The sequence below is a fragment of the Diceros bicornis genome, chromosome 11, assembly GCF_020826845.1.
Source record: "Diceros bicornis minor isolate mBicDic1 chromosome 11, mDicBic1.mat.cur, whole genome shotgun sequence".
NCBI classification, from domain to species: domain Eukaryota; kingdom Metazoa; phylum Chordata; class Mammalia; order Perissodactyla; family Rhinocerotidae; genus Diceros; species Diceros bicornis.
The window spans coordinates 70,513,366-70,532,732 of record NC_080750.1 but is presented as its reverse complement, the minus strand read 5'-3'; the positions used below and the strand labels follow the sequence as shown (position 1 = coordinate 70,532,732).

Here is a 19,367-nt window from a genome sequence, read left to right as displayed (position 1 = left end):
TTGGGTGAATGGAGTGTGCTCAGCGAATGAGGGAAGCAGATGGGGGGCAAGGGGGCCCTTCTGAACCACCTCAGATGACAATGCAGACTTTGACACCAGGCTTGGCCAGGCCTGGTCCATCTGGCCCCTGGCCAAAGATTCCACCTCAGTCCCATCTATTTCTGGCCACAGAGTGGGAATGTTCAGGCACAGTGAAACGGTGAGAAGGTAGGCATACAACACTGAAATTTTTTCAGCCTCCAGAAAGAGGCCTTTGTCAAGCACAGTTTGTTGTGACCGATCGGGGTTCCCCACAGTCCACCTCCGGCTCTGGGTGGAACCTCATTTTGACTAATGTGTTTCCTGGGGGGCTGAAGGTACAATTTCATACACTTTAAAGTGTGCCTGCTGGAGATGCTCGGATTGGATCAGAAAGTGAAAGCCAAAGATATAGTGTCTGTAAGAGACACATCTTATGGGCACATAGCCCATAAAGAAGCCCATAAAGAAAGGGCAGGGAAAATCCAAAATCAGTGCTGTGCTTGAAGGCAATAGTATTATAGTGGCAGAGGAAACAGACTGAGGCAAGGATGCCCACTGGGTTCAAGTTAGCCAACCCCAACCCCTAAAAAAAATGGAGACATGGTTTGACTACAGGGAAACATATAATAATTGAAAGAACACGGTGTTGGTATCAGAGAGTGGTCCCAGGTTCAAATCTGGCTTCTGCAAATGGAGAAGGGTCGTAGGGTCTTAGCAAGTATCAAGTGCCCAGTACAGTGACCGGCTCACAGTGATGCTCAATGAGTGGTGACTATTATAATTATAAAATTGGCAACGACCTGGAAAAATTCCAAGAGGAGTGTCACTTTGCACATCGACTCCTCTTAACACACCACTTGGGTAACAGACTTTAACCATCCTCCCACCTGCCCCCCCAACACACACACTCTCAGACACACTGTTTCCCAGGGCTACAATCAGTAGCCAAATTGGTCTGAATTTCCATGCCACTTTGAAGGAGATGTTGAAGTCCATAAAAGGCAGGCAGGGGGAGGAGAACAGAAGCCAGGGCCAGAAGAGTAAACCAACTGGGTAAGCAATCCAGTCACTGCAAACAAGTTCAGTGTTTCCAGGGGAGGAGGTGTAGTTAAGGATGGGGCCCACTACAGGCAAACTCCTGGAGGGGTAGTACCAAGGGTTGGCCCAGGCATAGACACTGAGGTAGGCAGGGGCTGGAACAGTGGGGATAACAGGGGTACACTGGGTGGGAGATGGAGGGAGTCCTATGCTGGAGGGAGGTTGCAAACCAGTTTTTCTAAGAGATGGCCTCTCAAAAGTGGCCAAGGAGGCACCTCCTGAGCTCAGTTCCTAAGTGACATCCTCCTCAAGCCCTCTCTATGTAGCTTCCTTCGTGCCTCAGGTAGGGCTAGTCTAGTACGACTCGCCCTTGGCTTTGTACACCTTTTATGTCTCCAGAAGCTTCCAGACTAAGCTCTCATCCAAGCAATGCACCCTGGGCCAACAGTCAATTCTTCAGGCCTGAGCTCCTCAGATGAGAGCTAGAGCCAGAGGGCCCAGGAAAAGAAGGAGCCGCTGGTACAGACACCACAGCGACATCTTTGGCTTAACTGGAAATGCCTGGCTACATGGGGGAGGAGGGTAGGAATGCCATTCTAAAGTTTGTTAAGAGCCTGTTATCTGGGATTCTGCTGTCCATAGAAGCACTGGCTCCCTTCCAGAAGCCCAGTGAGTAACAGCAGCAGGCACCAACTGCCACATCACCAAAGCTGGCCGGGCCCGGCTGCACAATGCCAGCTGGTACTGTGTCACTGGTCATCCTTCCTCAAGATAATAGCGTCCACAGAGGAGTGGCATATACACAGAGACCTACAGGTTCTTGCTCTTACTGAGGGGGGCAGACTTTCTCAGCTACCTTTGGAGCAGATCAATATCTTTGGTGCTGATCATAAGTCTTTTCTGCGCCTCCTTCTAAGAATGATTCTACTATTCTTACTGTATTTCCAAGCATGGTATGGCTCCCACTGGGGACTAAGGGATGCCTCCACTCTCATTAACATGACATGCACTAGCTTCAACCTGCAACCCTGAGCGCCAGCCACACTGACCTGAGTGCACATGATTCTGCTTCTACACCGCCCTGCTTTGGACTTGCTGTTCCCTCTTCTAGGACACCATACGTCCACTTCCTGAACATCTACTCTTTGTTTAAGAATCTACTCACATTGTGAATAAAAACTCCTAAGGAATCTACTAAAAGACTATTAGAACTGATAAAAGAGTTCAGCAAGGTTACAGGATACAAGATCAATATACAAAAATTAACTGTTTCTATACACTTTCAAAGAACAATCCAAAAGTGAAATTAAGAAAATAATTCCATTTACAGTAGCATCAAAAAAAAATACTTAGGAATAAATTTAACAAAATACATACAAAATTTATGCTCAGAAAACTACAAAACTGTTGTTGAAAGAAATTAAAGAAGATCTAAATAAATAGAAAAACATCCCATATTCATGGATTGGAAGACTCAATATTGTTAAGATGAGAATAGAAGTTGATCTACAGATTCATCACAATCCCAACTGACTTTTTCATGGAAATTGACAAGCTGATTCTACAAATCATGTGGAACTGTAAGGGACCCAGAATAGATAGCCAAGACAACTCTGAGAAAGGAGAACAAAGTGGGAGGACTTGCACTTCCCAATTTCAAAAGCTACTACAAAGCAACAGTAATCAAGACAGTGTGGCACTGGCACAAGAACAGACATATAGATCAATGGAATAGAATTGAGAGTCCAGTAATAAACTCATACATCTATGACCAATTGATTTGGACAAGGGTACTAAGACCAATCAATGTGGAAAGAATAGTCTTTTCAAAAAATGATGCTGGAGTAACTGGATAGCCACATGTAAAAGAACAAAGTTGGACCCTTACCTCACACATTTACAAAAATTAATTCAAATTCAAAATGGATCAAAGACCTAAATATAAAGGATAAAACTATAAAACTCTTAGAAGAAAACACAGGGGTAAATCTTCATGACTTTGAATTTGGCAATGGTTTCTTAGATATGATACCAAAAGCACAGGCAACAAAATGAAAAATATGTATGTTGGACTTCATTAAAATTAAAAACTTGTGTGCATCAAAAGACACTATCAACATGCTTCATGAAGCAGTGCAGCAGTAGTGGGGGAAGGAAAAAGAGTGTATTGTATTTATTGTACTGTTTGCATGTTTGTCTCCCTCCTAAGACTATGAACCCCTTGGAGGCACATACATCTCTGGATCTCCTGTGCCCAGCACAGGATAAATGTTGAGTAACTGTGATGTGAACTGAAAAAAAAGACGCTATCAAGAAAGTGAAAAGACAACCCACAGAACGGGAGACAATATTTGTAAATCATATATCTGATATGGGTCTAGTATCCAGAATATATAAAAATTCTTACAATTCAATAACAAAAAGACAAGCAACCCATTTAAAAATGGGCACAGGACTTGAATAGACATTTCCCCAAAGAAGACATACAAATGGCCAACAAGCACATGAAAAGATGCCCAGCATCATTAATCATTAGGGAAATGCAAATCAAACCCACAACAAGATACCGCTTCACACCCACTAGGATGGCTATAATTTTTTTTAAAAGTGGGAAAAGGTAGGTGTTGGTGAAGACGTGGAAAAATTGGAACCCTCATACATTGCTGGATGGAATGTAAAATGGTGCAGCCATTATGGAAAACAGTTTGCTGTTCTTCAAAAAGTTAGACATAGAATTACCATATGACCCAGAAATTCCATTCATACTTATATTCCCAAGAGAATTGAAAACAGATGTCCAAACAAAAACTTGTACACGAATATTCACAGCAGCACTGTTCATAATAGCCAAACAGCGGAAACAACCCAGATGTCCATCACCAATGAATGGACAAACAAAATGGGGTGTGTCCATACAATGGAACATTATTGCGCTATAAACAGGAATGAAGTATGGACACATGCCACAACGTGGATGAAGCTGGAAAATATTATGCGAAGTGAAAGAAGCCAAACAAAAAAGACCATAATTATATTATTCCATTTATATGAAATATCCAAAATTGGCAATATAGAGACAGAAAGTAGATTAGTGGCTGTTTAGAGGTGGGGGGAGAGATGGCTAAAGGGTACGGGATTCTCTTTGTGGTGATGAAATGATCTAAAATTGACTGTGGTGAGGGTTACATATATCTGTGAATATACCAAATTCATTGAACTGAACACTTCAAATGGGTGAATTTATTGGTATGTGAATTACATCTCAATTAAGCTGTTAAAAAAAGAATCTACTTAAATGACACTACAGGTTAGTAGTACATATTTATTAAGCATCTGTTACACGACAAGCACTGTATCAGGCACTGGGAATTCAAAGATAAATCTGACGTGGGTTCTGCCTTCAGGAGTTCACAGTAGATTTAGAGAAGCAATAAGAGTACAGAAACAGGTACAGAAACAGAAGGGGGAGGGCACGGATACAATTAGGGATGAGGAACAGGGAAAGCTTTAGATAGTGACACCTGAGCAGGTTTTGAAGGAAAGGAGGAGTTTGACAGGTGGGGGGGGGCGGGGGACGTGGAGGGAGACCATCCCAGGTAGGTCTGAGACAACACAGGGTGTCCTGGGAGTGTGTGTGGTTCAGAATTGCAAGATGCAAAGTGGAAGTGCTGGGGGTGTGGTGAGGAGAAGTGGGAGAGGCCAGTTGGAGAAGCATGCAGCCCGCAGTGAGGAAACCTGAAAGTCGTGCTAAGGAATGTTGAGTTTTCTTTTTGGGGATGAGGAGCCAATGAAAGGCAGGCAGGCAGGTGATGGAGGCAGATTTGTGATCTAGAGCAGGAGTCAGCAAACTAGAGCCCATGGGCCAAATCCATAAACAAGGTATTTGGAAATAAAGATTTACTGGAACACAGCCATGTTCATTTCTTTACTCGTTATCTATAGCTGCTTTCCCAGTAAAACAGCAGACTTGACCAGTTGCGACAAAGATCGTACTGGACCCGTAAAGTCTAAAATATTTATCTGGCCCTTAGAGAAAAAGTTTACCAAGCCCTGCTCTAGAAAGTTCACTGTGGCTATAGCATAAAGGATGGTTTCACACCGGTTAAGACCAAGGGAAAGGAACCCAGTTAGGAGACCAGCAACTCTCCAGGCAACAGATGACGTTGGGGTAACGTCCTGACGCAACGTAATGACGTTGGGGTAACAGATGACGTAGGGCATTGGTATTGGGGTGGAGAGGTGGGCATGGCTTTGAGAGGTGTGGGGAAGAAAAAAACACTTGGGGAATATCAGTTTAAGAAAATCAAGAATGTCAGTGAAAAGGATTAGAGATGTCACAGGGTTTCACTGATGTCTAAATTTTAGTTTTTCTTTCTTAATCATTAAAATCGTCTCTAAATATCATGTTTAGCAGAGTGCTCTCAGACAGAGCATCTGAATTCAAGGCAGCTTAAAAGAATTTTAAAAAATTATTCTTACAAGTTGGTTCTGGGCATGCTAGAGCAATTCCAGATAACTTGGTGGACAGTCTTCGTCTCTTCATGTGTTGCAACAAGCCTAAACTCCCCAAATTCTTTGGCTGTGCTCTAAGGCTGCTGTTGGCACTGGGTGGGCACCAGGCGGTTGGTTGCAGGCATCAGAATATTATTCTTGACTGATGATTTATTTTTAAATACACATGTCAAATATCATGTCTTACTCATTTTTGTGTCTCCTACAGTGGCTGGCAGAGTGTCTGGCACATAGAAAGTCACTAATCAATCATTTTTGTTAAGAAGAGAGGACCAGGTGGGGCGGCAAGGAGGAGGGAAAGAAAGGAAGGCAGGAAGGCAGGACACGGCCACAGAATTTTTCACTCAGCTTAAAATTCATGCCCCAGCCGAAGCTGACAAAAGAGTAGAAGTTCTCCTGGTGGATGCAAACCCCCTTGGCCCAGGCAAAGCCTGGAAGAATGGTACTTAGTGATGATGTCCTCATGCAGCTGCGTCTGCAAATCCCAAATATGTCGCACTATCTTCCTGAGACGTTTTAGAGAAAGAAAGTGCTTAAATCTCACAACTGAGCTTGTGGCCTTCCAGATTATAAACTGTGTTTTTCAAACATCTCTTCCAAACTGCCTCACGGTAGAGAAAATAAACATCCAATTCCAAGACCCTGAGGTGGCAGTGAAGCAGCCACATGCAGCATGACATGTATGTGAAATCTGCTTTACCTTTAAATCCATGCATTCTGGGTGATGTGCTATTCTTGATCTCGGTGGTAGTCCAAGGGTACGTTCATTTTTTTTTTTTAATTTTTATTTATTTATTTTTCCCCCAAAGCCCCAGTAGATAGCTGTATGTCACAGTTGCACATCCTTCTAGCTGCTGCATGTGGGACATGGCCTCAGCATGGCCGGAGAAGCGGTGCGTCGGTGCGCGCCCAGGATCCGAATCCGGGCCGCCAGCAGCGGAGCGCGTGCACTTAACCGCTAAGCCATGGGGCCGGCCCCGGTACATTCATTTTGTAAAAGTTCATCCAGAACAGGTATTTGTACACCTATGTTCATGGCAGCATTATTCCCAATAACCAAAAGGTGGAAGCAACCCAAGTGTCCATTGATGGATGAATGGATAAACAAAATGTGGTATATCCATACAACCACAATGGAATGGAAATTCTGACACATGCTACAACATGGATGAGCCTGGAGGACATCATGCTGAGTGAAATAAGCCAGTCACAAAAGGGCAAACACTGTACGATTCCACTTACATGAGGTACTTAGAGTAGTCAAATTCATAGAGACAGAAAGTAGAATGATGGCTTCCAGGTGATGGGAGAATGGGGGGTTAGTGTTTAATGGGTACAGAGTTTCATTTTTGGGAAGATGAAAAAGTTCTGGACATGGATGGTGTTATGGTTGCACAACAATGTGAATGGACTTACTGCCACTGAACTGTACACTTAACAATGGTTAAAGTAGAGAGTTGTATGTTATGTATATTTTACCACAATAAAAACAAAAACAGAAGTTCTTCCAGGCGTTTGCTAGGGCTTGGTGCCATTTTACCTAGGTATGGGATTCTTGGCGGGGGGGCAGTTTACTTTAGAAATGTACTTTCCACAAATTTATATTGGTGTCTTAGAAAAGTTTTAGAAAAATATCTTTCTTACTAAATCTTTGAGTCATGCAGACACTCTGGAAAGCTGTGCTCTGTTCATCCCAGGACGTCAGTGGCACCCCAGGCCAAGGCTGGGGCAGGAGAAGTTCATGGATCGTAGCTCAAGAAGGGCAGTATAAAGAAACCATCTGAGCAAATTCAGCTGTTCACAAGGGACTGACATAACTTCCTGTACAGCATGTGCTTTATAGGTAAGCAGCGTTATTTTCCCGGAAGATACTCTTAACATTATGTTGGCAACACAGCAAGGAGGACATATGGGAGCTGTTGCCTCTCTGACAGAGATTCTGACAATGGAAAAACTGAAAAGAAAATACACCACCTTTCGTATATAATATTATAATATAATATTAAAGCTATTCCAAGTGAAGGGGTCAAGAAGCCCTGGGCAAGAAGAACTTACTGACTGTGACTGTACCCACATCCTCAGTATCCGCTGAGTCAGTCCTCTCTCTACACCTGTATTTGCCACCCACAACTTGCCCGGGTGTATTGTTTCTGCCAAAGGAAGTGCAAAAGATTTTTTAAAAGTCTGGACAGAAATCTTATCTAGACTGTCACCATCATGCTTTATCACTCTCGAATGAGTGGCTATTCTGAAAGGGTGGTCTTGGTACCAAAAGACTTCTCTGGCATAGGTGGCAGGGGAAGACCAGGCAGCACACCTGGCCGAGTCACGTGCCCTGCCAGGCATGCGCCACACTCGACAGCAAAGGACAGCTGGAATTACTAGGATGAGATGGTCAGAAGACTCGCTTCAAACCTAGACACGGCTAGAGACTTAGAAGAAAAGCAGAGCATGGCTGCGGGTGCCTCTGTGAACATCTGCTTGGCTCTCCCCTTTCTGGCCCACAATTGCTAGTCCTTCTGGTTCTGTGGCCTGAAGCAGGCAGGCTCCGGCCACTCCATCTGAGGCTTCCAGGCCCACCCAGGGTCCAGAGTGCAGGAGGGTCTGCATGACACCGCCATGCAGACTGACCACAGGCCTTTCTCCAGAGGGAAATGGACAATGGTAATTACAAGCTGTTCTTCAGAACACAGGCAGCCCTGGGAGTGAGGAACTGTACCACCTAACGCTCCCAAAACGGGAAAAGGAAGGAAGCAACTGCAGCTGCTGATGTGGAATCACCTAAAAATTCCACCCCCACGGAGACGGCCTACTAGCTGAGGGAGAAGAGAACCAACGGCTGCCAGAAGACAGCGTGGCTTCAGTTTAATGCTTTGACCATTCTGAGTTCCTGCAGTTGAATGATGGGACTGGAGCAATCAGCATCTCTGTCCCCAGCCAGCTATTTTATGGAAGGTCCGTTCATTCCATGTCTGTTTCAGGGCCATGAACTTAAGAGCAGAAAATCTAGGAGTCAAGAAACAAGAGATTCTATTTTCCCACACAGTCAGTCAAGGAAGGAGAATTCTGACTCATGAGTCTCATTAATAAGATGTAAAAATGATTTATCACTCTATTTCAGTGCAGATAAACACAAGCAATGAAAACACTAAAAGTAAAAAGCTCTGGTCTTCTATTTCCTCATCAGACAAAGGCAGAATAAACAAAACTGTCCATAAATGAAGGACTTCAGAGGGAGGCCTCTCCTGTGTCATAGGATTTAGGAGCCTCTGACCTAAGACGCCAGCTGCCAATATACTTGGGCGATGATCAATGTTCTCAGTGAGGTTTCTTTCTGGGGTCTGTGTCTCTTCCAGGAATTCCCACTACAGTCCTTTCACTCATCCTACTTTCAGACCTCGGAGCCAGAGAACGAGGAAGGATGATGCTTCACGGTCCGGAGAGGGACCCCTGAGTCCTCGAGAGGTAAGTTGCTTTCGTATAGTTCTACAGTGAGCTGGGAAATAAACCCAAGCTTCCTGGCTGTCACTGATTTATCTCAAGCGCCAAACGGCCAATGACTAAACATTTACACAGGTGTTTCTGAGAGCAGGCGTATAGGAAGCGATAAGTTCAGGATGGAGACAGAGCCAGCATGAACGCTTCAGAGAACAGCTGATGTTCCACTAGCAACACCGGGAAACAACCACCACCGCCCAGGAATGAGGAGGCCGGGCCAGGCCTTGCCCCGCCGGTCCCCGCTGTGCCGTCTGGACAGCTTATTGTTCGCCAGCCCCCTCAGCCGCAAAAGGAATCCAATGGAACCCATCTCACTCTTTAGTGGGACATTGTAACAGTCAGATAACATAGTGAATAGAAAAGTGGTTGAAAGGAATAACATACAATGTGAACATAAATTATAAAAATCAACAGAACTCAGATCAACTGTAAAAAGACATTTTGGGGAAAATTGGGAAAATTTTAATATGGACTGAGTATTAGATGATACCACAGAATTATTACTAATTTTCTTAGGTATAATAATGGCATGGTGGTTATTTAATATTTTAAGATCCCACTGAAATATTCAGGGATGAAAATGACTTGATGTCTGGGATTTGCTTTAAATTACTTCAAAGAAAAAAGGAAGAGAAAAGGGACAGATGAAGCAGTTGTGGCTGCTTCACTGACCAACAGTGAAATGTTGGTCACTGTTGAAGCCGGGTGAGAAGGATACAGGGCCTTCTCTTGACTATTGTGTACATTTAACATGTTTCAGAATAAAAAATAATGTTCAAGTAAACAATGCAAAATTGGGGGGGACATTAGAAAGTTCCTCTGATGGTCATCAGAAGGATGACAAACAGAAGGAAAATCTGTTTCCTTCACAAGGCATTTCCACTCTGGTCATCCTGCAGTCAGAAGATGAGGCCAGGAGAGGCAGACAAGGAGCCCAGCTGTAAAGGAGATAGATGGAAGCATCTTCCCAGAATCTCCTGCCTGCCACGCATCGAAATGTCAGCCAACCTGTAATGTCAAGCGCGTGCTTTGTCTTCAGACCTACATTTCATATTCAGCTTTGTAACTTAATGGCTAAGTGACCTTAGACCAAGTCACTTTTCTTTTTTTTTTGTTGAGGTAGATTCACTCTGAGCTAACATCTGTGCCAATCTTCCTCTATTTCATATCTGAGTCGCTGCCACAGCATGGCTGCTGAGTGGTGTAGGTCCGCACCCAGGATCGGAACCAGCAAACCCCAGCCGCCAAGCGAAGCATGTCAAACTTAACCACTACACCACGGGTGGGCCCCAAGTCACTTTTTAACACAAAGTCACAGAGAGACAAACAGATGCATGTGTGCATGCATGCACACACATACACACACAACCACTGAGACTCAATCCCCTTGGGCCCTAAGAGCAACCAGGGGCCCATGGGGTGCATGAACTGTGCCATGGGTTTGATGGTCATTCCAGGGACAGATACTAGCGATCAGAAAGGGCAATAGGACAAAGGGGGCTGGGAAACGAAAAATTCAGCTAAGGCAGGGTCCAGTGAAGCAGTCACTTATCTGGCAACTGATCAGGGAAACAAACACTTCGTCTTCCCTAAGCCCCATCCTGACCATCAAGTACAAAGACACCATAAATAACTAAATAATTCCACCAAGGGCGACAAATGGGTCCCCACACTAACTAACCCAGTGGCCTTGAGCTTCACCACTCTTCCTCTTCCGCAAAAGGAAACGATTGGACTGATTTTAAGATCTCCGCAGTTCCAAGATTTTAGAGGATGAAATTAATTTGGGACAAGTTTCTGACTTTCATGCATCTCTCTCCTCTCATCAGGACTCGAGGTTTCCCAGCCAGATTGAGCAGTTCGGTCCCCTCCCCGCACCGCGTTCCGCGGCGTCCCCTCACCCCACCCCCGCTGTTTTTTGGTGGTCTTGGCCGGGGCGGGGCTGGGAAGGGGGTGATGGAGAGAGAGGAATCTCGCTTATTTCTTCCAATCATTTCTATACCGGCGCTGACTTAACAGCGACACCTCCGGCAGGCAGCTACACCAGAGGGCTTCCAGATTTTGGGGGGGTGGCGGTGGGGGTGGGGGCGAAGCGCAGAGGCCAAAGCGCCTGCGTAAAAATCGCAGGCACTGAGGACCGCAGGGGTATCCGCACCAGACGAGGATTAGCTCTACGCGGGGCGATCCTGCACGCATGATCCGTGGGTTCGCTTGTGCCGGTTCTTTCCCACTCCGGGCCTCTCTATGATAATGGCGGGAGAGGTTCCCTGGTCCCCGGAGAGCCAGGACGACTTGGGAGTGAATAGCTGGTGTGCGGACCGCGCCTCTCCTCCCACAGGACTCAGGGCGCTCCTGCGCTCTGCTGAGCCCTTCTGGCAGGCTGAGGAGAAAACCCAATTCCAGGCAGTGGGAGCTGGAGCTCCCAGGAGCAGCTCCAGGGGCCCCCACCCCGCCCCAGCCCCGTGCGCTCCACATCCCCAAAGCCACAGCTCCGGGAATACCCCAGGGCGCAGCCCGTTCCTCGACCGTTCCACATCCTCAAAAGCCAGAATTCTGGACACAAGCACCGCCCCCACTGTCTCTGGCCCCACGCTGCACCCTCCTAGGCACCTAGCGCGCACCGAGCCTCGACTGGCTCCGTCCTGCCTGGTCGCAGGCGCCCCTGGCGAGCAAGGAGCCGAGCGTCCTGCTCCCCGGAACGCGCCAGCTGCATCGCCTCGCCCAGCTCCGGCGAGGTGGGGCTGGGTGGGTCTGCCCGAGTAGGGAGAGGACCCGTTAGCCTGCACGTCCTCGCATCTCCCCGAGCAACAAGCCTCCGGTCTGCGTTCCCGCTGCTCAGATCCTAGGAACCCCAAGCACGGCTGAGAGGCGGCCTCGCGGGGAGTGGAGCCTGGAGACCCCACCGGGACGCTCCCGCATTCCCGCGACCGCAGTGGGGAGGGGAGGCGCGGGGAGCGCTCTTACTTCGTAGCAGGAGTCCGCACTGGCTTGGCTGGGCTCCGGCTTTCCCCGGTGGCCCCTCTCCGCGCCCGTCGCCGTTGAGCCCCTTTCCGGAGCAGAGCGGGTGAGACGGCTTCTCCGGCCGCCGGAGAAAGCGGGCTCCAAGTTTAGGAAACCGCGGGCCAGAGTCGCTCCTTTACTCTTTTCCCGGTACTTTTAAAGGGAGACGGACGGCAAACCCCTCCCCGGACCCACCTCCTTCCCTGAAGGCGGCCACCGCAGCAGCCTGGCCTCCAGCCCCTTTTGTTGTAATTCGAGAGCGGCCACTCGCGGGGCCAGAGGGGCCTCTGCGGGGGAGGCCGCGCCGGCGGGGAGCCCTTCTCAGGCTCTTCACGCCTAGGTTTCCGGACCCTGAGAAGCTAGGGAGGGGGCCTTTCCTCTGGGAGATTCCTCTATCCTCCACCCCCGCATAACTCTCGGAATTTAACCCTTCGATGTCCTTATCCACGAGCATTTAGAGTGTCCTTCCCTAATCCATCTCCGGATCCAGAGAGCCCAGCCGGGCCGGGCACACAGTAGACGCTCAGTAAAACCTGATGAATTAAGAGTTCAGAAACTTTCATCCTTCTCGTCTGGCTCTCTTCTGCTTGTGAAACAAACAGCCCCTTTTCTTCCAACAGATCACGGAGCCTCTGTCTCCTCTGAGGATCAGTTTTCTTCTTTGTAAATTAAAGACTTTGGATTCTAGGACCTCGAAGGTCCTTCCTGGCATGGCAGGACCGGAATTAACAAGCCCCGTGCTCAGGGGACTGAACAGGACATAGCTAAGGGGCGCATATTGTGCAGAAGGACAAACCACGCCTGGCTCTGAGGCTCACGCTGGGGGCAAAGTGAGGTGGTCATACCGGTTGGGGAAGCCCTCTGTGAAGACTCCCAGGGCTCCTTAAGCAAGAGCAAGGCTTGGCCAGGCCGGAGGCAGCCAGCTGTAAAACAAGGCAGCGGTCTGTGGGCCTCTGTGCGGGCAGAACGCGGACGGGGGCTGTGCACAGACACTGTGCTGCATTGAGGGGGGCGAGCCTCCCATCCTCCTCCTGCTGGCTCCTTCCTCAGTCCTGTCCTCTCACTCGGCTCCCTCCCTAGCACACACAGCATCAGCACAATCTCAGCCTCCAGCTCAGACTTCTCATCTCACCAGTAGGCTTGTAAATCATTGGCTTCCAGGTCATTCCCCCTTGGCCCCCTGGACATTCTCACGGCCACAGCTAACCTAGGAGCCGCAGACTTGGCACCATAACTCACAGCTCACTCCAACCCCTGTGAGCTCTGCCAGGCAGAAATGGGGTCCTCTACTTAACCTCCACACCCAATCATCCCTCCTCTGGTCCACAGTAGAGGAAGGGGCAGGAGGGAAGTAGGCGTGGTTATGAAAGGGTGACAGGAGTTCTTGGGGTGTGGGAACTGTTCAGAATCTTGACTGCGATGCTGGATACAAGAACCTACCCAGGTAATAAAATTGTATAGACCTTAATACACACCTGCACACACACAAGTACAGGTAACACTGGAACATCTGAATAAGATCAATAGATTGTATCAACATCAATATCCTGGTTGTGATCTCCTCCTATAGCTTTGCGAAATGTCACCATTGGAGGAAACTGAGCAGTGTATGAGGCATCTCTGTATTATTTCATACAACTGCATGTGAATCTACAATGATTTCAATGAAATTTCAACTGAGGAAGTAAAACCAACCCCACAGCAGCCCCAGGGCCCTCGGGTTACAATCTGCACCCTTCCATACAGCTGACAGGGCACTTCCAGCCTGCCCATATCTCCCAGTTACCCTCTCCCCCAAAGGCCCTACTTGCTGTTTGCTATTCTCTATGCCTGCTGTTTCATACCCCAGGGTGTTTGAACACACCATTGCCTTGCCTTGTCTGCCCAGCAATGCATAGTTCTTTGAGCTGTCCCTCAGCTGTCACAGTCCACCCTATATAGAGCCTGCACGTGGAAGACAATAAAAGCCAGTGGAACTGGGCTCTCCCCTCACCCTTTTCTCCAATCCCTCCACTTCTAGTCCTACCCTTCCTGCTAAAGCATGGACCAACAAGGTATAAAATGAAAGGAAACTAACTTTGTAAACGATGTTTTTTTCTGATTGTGAAAAAAACCAAACTCCTTGTGGAATGTTCAGAAAATATGAAAAAGCACAATGAAGAAACTGGTCACCCCGGTGTCCATTCACCCATAGATAAACACTGAACATTTTGGAGTATTTCCTTCAGAATATTTTATTTATTTATTTATTTATTTATTTATTTATTTGTGAGGAAAACCAGCCCTGAGCTAACATCTGCCAATCCTCCTCTTTTTTTTTTTTTTTTTTGCTGAGGAAGACTGGCCCTGAGCTAACAGCTGTGCCCATCTTCCTCCGCTTTATATGGGACGCCGCCACAGCATGGCCTGACAAGCAGTGCGTCAGTGCGCACCAGGGATCCGAACCGGCAAACCCCGGGCCAGCGCAGCTGAGTGTGCGCACTTAACCACTTGCACCACCGGGCCAGCCCCACCTTCAGAATATTTTAAAAACCAAATTGTAGATATAGTTTTTGCATCCAGCTTTTTTTTTTTTTACTATATTATTTTCTGTGCATTTTTAGGCAGTGTTCTTTTTAATGGTTTTAAACGATTCTAGGGTCTAAAACTACCATGTTCTATGGCATCATTTCTCTACTATGAGACATAAGTTGTTTACAACTTTTTACTAGTATAAACCACACCATGACAATTATGCTTGGGAAAGTAGTATTTATTGAGCAGCTACTGTGTGTTCCTGCTAATTGTTATAGATGAGAAAACCGAGGCCCAGAGAGGCTAGGTAATTTCCCCAGAGTCACAGAGCTAATAAGTGGTCAAGCCGGGGTAACTAAAGTGTACCTGACCCCTCCTGCAAGTACTTAATGACTGCATACTGGAGGCCTCAGTCTATCTGGGCGTCACGGTGCCCCCACTCCCAAGAGAAAATGAGTATTGGAAGCTTGCACAGAGTAATACATTGATGCACCTTTGTTGAATTGAACCAAAGACCTGGGAGACCATTTCAGAAAGACAGTAGACCGCTATTCTAGATGAAACAAAATGATGATCGTATGCTTTAGGTCTGTAAGTTGTGTGTGCCGCCCCCCATCTCCCAGGTCCTGTGTTGCTGCAGAGGCAGTGCCACAGAATGGATTTGGAGCATGCTTCTGCTGTCAGAGGACCTGGGTTCAAATCCCGAGTCCACCACTCACTGCCCTGGACAAGTGACTCTCTTTGCCTCATCTGTAACAAGCACTTCACTTTGCTCCTGGGTGGAGTCCAAGGGCTGAAGGCACAGCAGGGCGTAGAGTGGTCCCTGCCACGTGGTGTTGCACAGAAAGATGCTGTTTGGCCTCTGCTCCTGCAGTGCTGCAAGGATGCAGGGAGGGGGCACAGCACTGCTGCCGGCTCCCTGTGTGAGCGGAGCTGCAGAGCCCACGCAGCAAGAGGGAAGGCAGCGCCCTCCGGCCTCCTGCCGGGGCCGTGGGAAATACTTCCTTAGGACACATTCCCAGGATGTGAGTTTGGAGTCCAAGGAGTGTGGACTGTTCTCTCTCTTTTTTCTTGGCTCTCGAGCTCTCTCGCCAACTTACCTTGCTAAGCACAACCCGAGACTCAGGGGAGGCCCAGCTACTGTTCTTGTCTTTGCTTTCATGGAGCTTACATAGCAGTGTGGGGAGACTGACCAGACACAGACCGACACAGAGAAACAGGAAGTATGGGGGTCAGGTGGGGGCAAGTGCTACGGGGGGGAAACTACAGTGAGTAAGGAGGGGAGAAGGTGAGGGAAGCACGGGGTGCTATTTCATCCAGGGTAGCCCAGGAAGGCCACATCCGACAAGGTGGCACAGGCAGAGGCTTGGAGGAGGGCATGGGGCCGTGCGGACGTCTCGGGTAGAAGATCCCACTGTCCTCCGGGCTCCAGGGGACTTAACTGTATCACTCGTGAGCTGTGTATCACTTTCTACTTGTGTTATGGTTGTTTACACATTTGATTTGTCTCTCGTATAGGACTGTTATAAGTTTCCTGTGCACAGAAACCTTGAGTCCATGTCATGTCGTCCTCTGTAGCCAGCAGCACGCCTTGCACATATCATGGGCCATCAGTGTTTGCTGAAGTGAATCAGACTGAATCAGAAACACTTGAAAGCCTATAGGCGTGATTAAAATAGAAATAGTTTTAGTCGGAATTATTAATGAGTACCCATACTAACAAGAATGGAGAAACTAGTAGTTTAAATCTATAGAACTGCAGAAGAGGCTCCAACGTGCCAACTTGTTAAATTAGAAGGGAACCAACCAAACAAGCAAATGAACGAACATTGGTTCAACAGTTTGGAAAGGGATTTGGAAATCCTTGTCACAGGGCCAGGGTGTTAGTTTGGATCGGGCACTGGGGGAAGGGATTGTGGTTAAAGGAGTCAGGTTGGCCAAATATTTCACATATTCCAGTGGTCCTAGGTGGCCAGACACCTGTCAGGCCCTACTGTCTGGCTTTCTCAGATTCAGAAATCCGTAGTGTTCCATCCACCACGTTGAATGAGCGTGGACACTTTATAGGAGAAGGGCGGGGGCGACTCCTGCTTCCTCCTGGGAGGCAGCGCCTCCTGGTGGTCCACGTGTCGCACAGCACTGGGCTTTGCTCGCTTCCGAGCCGGGTTGCGACGCCAACGGATTTAGAGAACGTCGGGTACTCGGTAACAAACAGGGAAGCAGGAACCCAGAGCGCTGGCAACGGGATCACGGTCCCTCGGCGGGGCAGCAGCAGCGCCGAAACCAGGTTCAGATGGAGATCTTCTACCTCCTGGTAGAATCACAAACCTGCTCAGAAAGCACCATTGTAAACTGCACGTGGTTAAGACGGGAGTGGGTAGGATGCCTCGCCCTCTTCTCCAGAAAGCACGTTTCTATATTTAAGTAGAATTTAAGTAGAATTTCATTCATATCATCTATTTTCTAGGATGTATAATCATTCTTTGTCTTGCACTGTGGGCTAAACCTCCCTCCTCTCTTTCCTTTTCCTTTTATTATTTATTATTGAGGTAGAAAACGATTTATTTGGGGAGCTCAAAGCTTCTTAGAGCCTTCCCTAGTGAAGAAAGCAGGGCACGGCCATCCTTCACATCCTGCAAAGAACATTGAGTCTAGAAAGGGGATGTCCATTTTGCATGAGTAACCTACCATTTCCGTCCCAAGCCTGGGCTGCAGCCACTCAGCCCCTCAGAAAACTTTGAGTGCTTGCAGCCTGGGGGGGCCCAGTTCAGATGGGTGTCCCCGGTCCCTCCTTGCCTTGAGCCTAACCTGGGTAGGTAGAGTTTGAGGAGCCTAGTGAAAGCTTGCTTTCCTCTCCTGGGGTGCAGTGTCTGAAGTCCTGCCATTAGAAATTAGTCCCTTATGGATAAACTACTGGTACACACAACAGTATGGTGGAATCTCAAAAATATCATGCTAAGCCAAAAAAAAAAGAAAAAGCCAGCCACAAAAGAGTAACATACCGCATGATTCCATTCATATGATGCTCTAGGAAAGTCAAAACTAAACTATAGTGACTGAAAGCAGGGCAGTGGTGGCCTGACGCTGGAGCTGGGCATGGGGTTGGCCTGGGAAGGAGCCTGAGAGAACTTTCTGGGGTGATGGAAATGTTCTATTTCTTGACTGTGGTGGTGTTTACACTGGTATATGCATTTTTCCAAAATTCAGGGAACTGAACACTTAAAATGGGTGAATTTCATTTTATGTAAATTATTCGAGTAAAGTTGATTTAAAAGGGAGTCTTTTTGGGACCCCCCCCCCCATATCGTCTTTTAAAATGAAGGCAGCTGGGGAAGAGCAGCCCGGGGTGACGGGTGTGGTTAAGAGCGCAATAGCTGGAGTCACGCCGCCGGGGTGGAATCCCAGCTCCACCACTTACTAGCTGTGTGAACTGAGCGAGGCGTTAACTTCTTCGGGCCTCAGGTTCCTCCCTGTAAGAGGTGGAGCCACCTCACAGAACTCTTGTGAGGCTGACATGAGTGCATACAGGTGAGGTGCTCAGAGCACAGTGCTTGGCGTTCGGCCGGTGCCGGCTCGTTTTAAACCAGTTTACGCGGAGGTGACTTGTTAGAGAGACCCACTTCAGGCTTTGTTTTCTAGTTCCTTTTTTTTTTTTAGAGCAATTTTAGGTTTACAGAAAAATTGATCAGAAAATACAGAAAGCTCCCCTATACCCCCTTCACACAGTGAATTTCCCCTATTATTAACATCTTGCATTTGACGGGTACCTTTATTACAATTGATGAAACAATATTGAAACATTATTATTAACTAAAGTTCATAGTTTACTAAGGTTCATTATGTTGTACATTCTATGGACTTTGACAAATGTGTAAGGACATGTGTCCACCATTACAAGTATCATACAGAATAATTTCACTGCCCTGAAAATCCTTTGTGCTCCACGTATTCATCTCTCCTTCCCTCTAACCCCTGACAACCACTGATCTTTCACTGTCTCCATAGTGTTGCCTTTTCCAGCATGTCGTAAGTTGGAATCATATAGTATGTGTAGCCTTTACAGATTGGCTTCTTTCACTAGGAAATATGCACTTAAGTTTCCTTCATGTCTTTTTGTGCCTTGACAGTTCATTTCTTTTTAGCTCTGAGTGATATTCCATTGTCTGGATGTACCACAGTTTATTTATCCATTCACCCATTGAAAGACATCTCGGTTGCTTCCAAGTTTTGGCAATTATGAATAAAGCTGCTATAAACATCCGTGTGCAGGTTTTTGTGTGGAGATAAGTTCTCAACTCATTTGGGTAAATACCAAGAAGCACAATTGCTGGATATACATGTATGGTAAGAGTATGTTTAGTTTAAACACTATATACTTATGAAGGAATATTATTCAGTCTAAAAAGGAAGGAAATTCTGACACATGTTATAACATGGATGAACTTTGAGGACATTATGCAAAGTGAAATAAGCCAGTCACAGAAGGACAAATACTGCATGATTCCACTTATATGAGGTAGTCAGAGTAGTAAAAATCACAGAGACAGAAAGGATGTTGGTTGCCAGGGCCTTGTGGGGAGAAAGGAATTGTTTAATGGGTATAGAGTTTCAGTTTTACAAGATGAAGGAGATGGAGTTACAAGATGGTGTAGGAAATTACAGAGATGGATGGTGGTGACGGTTGCACAACGTTATGAATATATTTAATACCACTGAACTGTACACTTAAAAATGAGTAAGATGGTAAATTTTATATTATGTGTATTTTACCACAATTTTAAAAA

At 47.0% G+C, this 19,367-nt stretch overlaps 1 protein-coding gene across 3 annotated transcripts in view; it reads right to left on the bottom strand.

The window, feature by feature from the left end:
- The window catches only part of LOXL2 (lysyl oxidase like 2), a 95,836-nt gene extending 83,479 nt beyond the window's left edge, over window positions 1-12,357 (bottom strand). For 2 of the 3 annotated variants that reach the window (XM_058550518.1, XM_058550519.1), the window contains exon 1: window positions 12,034-12,357. The gene's annotated coding sequence lies outside the window, so the exon portion shown is untranslated. The remainder of the gene's footprint in view (window positions 1-12,033) is intronic. The other variant, XM_058550520.1, reaches the window with a different exon arrangement.
- Window positions 12,358-19,367: the final 7,010 nt, after the last annotated feature.